General features: G+C 38.2%; 1 pseudogene; it reads left to right on the top strand.

The window, feature by feature from the left end:
* The first annotated feature begins 292 nt into the window (after positions 1 to 292).
* Positions 293 to 1,102, top strand: LOC114034886 (annotated as a pseudogene).
* Positions 1,103 to 4,579: the final 3,477 nt, after the last annotated feature.

Genomic DNA, 4,579 nt, shown 5'->3' with positions numbered 1-4,579 from the left:
AGAGAATCATAAAAAAAAGAGTCAACATGTTGGTAAAGGAAACACAAAAAATGGGGAAAAAATTTACAAAAATTCACTAAAAAAAATGATGTCTTATAAAGTAGAATTGGCCAAAAGGAAAAGGAAATACAAAAGCTCATTGAAGAAAATAATTCCTTAAAAATTAGAATTGGGCAATTGGAAGCTAATGACTCCATGACACATCAAGAAACAATAAAACAAAATCAAAAGAATGAGAAAAAATATGAAATATCTCATTAGAAAAATAAACTGAGCTTTCCTGTCGGTGCAAGATGGCGGTGCAGATCTCCAAGAAGAGGAAGTTTGTTGCTGATGGCATCTTCAAAGCCGAGCTGAATGAGTTTCTCACCAGGGAGCTAGCTGAGGATGGCCCTTCTGGGGTGGAGGTTCAAGTAACCCCAACCAGGACAGAAATCATCATCTTGGCCACCAGGACTCAGAATGTCTTGGGGAGAAGGGTTGCTGTATTCGTGAACTGACAGCTGTAGTTCAGAAGAGGTTTGGCTTCCCTGAAGGCAGTGTAGAGCTGTATGCCAAGAAGGTGGCCACCAGAGGTCTCTGTGCTATTGCCCAGACTGAGTCCCTGCGTTACAAACTCCTGGGAGGTCTTGCTGTGCATAGGGCCTGCTATGGTGCCCTCTGCTTCATTATGGAGAGTGGAGCAAAGGGATGTGAGGTGGTGGTGTCTGGTAAGGTCAGAGGCCAGAGGGCCAAGTCCATAAAGTTTGTGGATGGCCTGATGATCCACAGTGGAGACCCCATCAACCACTTCATCGACACAGCTGTGTGCCACGTCCTCCTCAGACAGGGTGTATTGGGAATTAAAGTCAAAATCATGTTGCCCTGGGACCCAAGTGGCAAGATTGGCCCTAAGAAGCCCCTGCCTGACCACGTGAGCATCATAGAGCCAAAGGATGAGATTCTTCCTACCACCCCCATCTCAGAGCAGAAGAGTGGGAAGGCAGAGCAACCAGCTATGCCCCAGCCAGTGCCCACTGCATAACAGGACTCTGTGACACCTGGAATGGTGTGCCTGAAGCTCTTCTGTAAAGATCTTTAATAAAATGTTTTTAAAAACAAAAAAAAAAAAAGAAAAATAAACTGATCCACAAAATAGATTGAGGAGAGATTATTTAAATATTACTGGACTATCTGCAACCCATGATTAAAAAAAAGAGCCTAGACATCATATTTCAAGAATTATCAAGGAAAATAATCTTGATATCCTAGAAACAGAAAGTAAAATAAAAATTGAAAGACTCCACCAATTACCTCCTGAAAAAGATCCCAAAACAAAAATTCCCGGGATATTATAGCCCAATTCCAAATCTTCTGGGCCAAGGAGGAAATACATCAGGCAGCCAGGAAAAAAAAACACACAATGTTTTTGTGGCACCACAGTCATGATAACAGGTGATTTCACAGCTTCTACACTAAAGTACTGGAGGGCTCATAGGATGACATTCCAAAAATAAAAGGAGCTAGGATTACAACCAAGAACCACCGACTCAGTGAAATTGAGTTTTATCCTTCAGGGAAAATAGATATTTAATGAAATAGAAGACTTTCAAGATTTCCTGATGACAAAACCAAAGCTGAAAAAATGTCAAATTCAAGACTCAAGAGAAGCATAAAAAGATAAACAGGAAAGATAAAACAGAAGTTATTCAATAAGGTTAAACTTTTTGTATTACTACACAGGTTGATGATACTTATAACTCTTCAGAACTTAATCACTAATAAAGCAGTTAGAAGGAGTATACATAAGCAGAGGGTGTAGTTGTGAATTGAATATGATAAAATAATGTAAAAAAACAAAATTAAAGGGTGAAAAAGAGGGATGAACTGGGAGAAAGAAGAAGCAAAAGGTTGAATAGTATAAATTATTTCACATAACAGAGGTATGGAAGAACATGAAGATATGGTGGGAAACACTTGAACCTTATTCACATTAGACTTGGCTCAAAGAGACAATAACAAACACTCAGTTGAGTATAGAAATATATCTTTCACTATAGGGAAGTAGGAGAGGAGAGAGAAAAGAGAAGGAGGATGACTGATAGAAGGAAGGACAAACTGGGAGGCAGGAGTGAGAAGCAAACCACTTGTTATGAAGGAAAAGGTGAAAGGAGAGAGACAGAGAAGGATAAAAAAAGGAAATTAGGATGGAGGGAAAAACAGTAATCATAACTGTGATTCTGAATGCAGTTAACTCTTCTATAAAACAGAAGTAGACAGCAGAGTGGATTAAAAACCAGAATCCTACAATATGTTGTTTACAAGAAATACATTTGAAGCCTTGAGAAACAAATAGAGTAAAGGTAAGGGGCTGGTTAAGAACTTGTTATACTTCAGCTGAAGCATAAGGAACTTAATGAGCAACTAATTTTTTATTTATTTATTTATTTATTTATTTTAGGCAATTGGGGTTAAGTGACTTGCCCAGGGTCACACAGCTAGTAAGTGTCCAGTGTTTGGTCTGAGGCCGGATTTGAACTTAGGTCCTCTTGACTTCAGGGCCAGTGATCTATCCACTGTACCATCTAGCTGCCCCTATGAGGAACTTATTAAGTTGAACTGATTACATTACTACATGGAAAGATGATATTTGTAATTCATTGGACCTTTGTCAGTATTAGGGTAGCTGGAAGGAAAAAAATAAATATGTATAGGTAGATTGATAGATAGAGGGCACAGGGTGAGTTGAAGATGAAGGGGTAATATCTGGAGAATAAAATTAAGGGGAGAAAAAGAATTATAATGGGAGAAGGAGAAAGGGAGAAGTAGAATGAAATAAGTTATCTCACAAAAAACAGACAAGAAAAGGCTTTTAGAGTGGAGGAGATGTGGGAAAAGGTGAGAGGGAATGAGTGAATCTTATTCTCCTTGGATTTGGCTTAAGGAGAGAATAACATACACACTCAATTAGGTATGGAAAGCTATCTTACCCTAAAGGAAAATAGGGAGGAAGGAGGTAAGAAAACAAGGAGATAATAGAGGGGAGGGCAGATGGGGGAGGGGGTAATCAGAAGCAAACACTTTTAAGGAGTGTTAAGTTCAAAAGAGAGAATTGAATAAATGGGGGGTGGGGGCAGGATAGGATGAAGGGAAATATAATTTTCCACAGCATGACTATTATGGAAATGTTTTGCATGACTGTACAAGTATAACCTGTATGAAGTTGCTTGCCTTCTCAATGAGGGTGGGTGGGGAGGGAGGAAAGGAGAAAATTTGGAATCCAAAGTTTTAAAAACAAATCTTAAAAATTTGTTTTCACATGCTACTAGGACATAAAATATACAGGCAATGGGGTATAGAAATCTATTCTGCCCTGCAGGAAAATAGAAGAGGAAGGGGGTAAGAGAAGGTGGGAGAGATAGAAGGGAGGGCAGATTAGGGGAAAGGGTATTCAGAATGCATGATGTCCTGGGGTTCATGGAGAGATGAGATGGGGAGAAAATTTGGAACTCAAAATTTTGTGGAAGTGAGTGTTGAAAACTAAAAATAAATAAATGGACAAAAATAAATTTAACATAATCAAAATTATCAATTTTACATATTTGCTTTCTACGTCTTGTTTGATCATAAATTCTTCCCTTATTCTTAGATCTGGTGGGTCAAATATTCCATGCTCTCCTAATTTGTTTATGGAATCACCCTTTATGTCTAAATCATGTCCCATTTTGACCTTATTTTGGTAGATGTTATGAGGTGCTGGTTTATACCTAGCTTCTACCACACTGTTTCCCATTTTTCTCAGCAGTTTTTGTCAAATAGTGAGTTTTTGTCCCAAAAGCTTGGATCTTTGAGTTTATCAAACACTAGATTACTATGGTCATTTGCCAGCATTTATTGCTATTTAATGTTTTTCACTGATTCACCATTTTATTTCTTAGTCAGTACCAGATTGTTTTGATGATTATGTCTTTTTGATAACAGTTTGAGATCTGATATGTCTAGACCACCTTCCTTCACATTTTTTTCATTAATTCCCTTGGTATTCTTCACTATTTGTCCTTCCCTCGGATGTTTGGAACCTTCAGCCTTGAGGCCGCAGATAGCCCCCTAGGTCCTCAAATGAGGCACTTTGACTGAATTTAAACTTCACAGAACAAAACCCCTTAGTAAAAGAATTTGTTCTGTAAAATTTGAACTCAGTCAGAAGATCATACTCAAGGACCGAGAAGGCCAATTGTGGCCTCGAGGCCACAGGTTCCCCACCCACCCTGTTCCAGATTAAATCTGTTATGATTTTTTTTTCTAATTTTTTTAAAATTATTATTAAATTTATCTGTTTTTAGTTTTCAACATTCACTTCCACAAGATTTTGAGTTCCAAATTTTCTCATCTTGTCCCTCCCCAAACCCCAAGATAGCATGCATTCTAAATACTCTTTCACCAATCTGCCCTCCCTTTTATCCCCCTCTTCTCTTATCTCCTTCCTCTTCTATTTTCCTGTAAGGCAGGATGGATTTCTGTACATAAGATATACATGGCCTGTATATCTTATCTCTCAGTTGCATGTGAAAACAATTTTTTAACATTTGTTTTTAAAACT

This window comes from Vombatus ursinus, unplaced genomic scaffold, assembly GCF_900497805.2.
Source record: "Vombatus ursinus unplaced genomic scaffold, bare-nosed wombat genome assembly UNPS02009132.1, whole genome shotgun sequence".
Taxonomy (NCBI): Eukaryota; Metazoa; Chordata; class Mammalia; order Diprotodontia; family Vombatidae; genus Vombatus; species Vombatus ursinus.
This window is presented reverse-complemented; position numbering and strand designations above follow the sequence as displayed.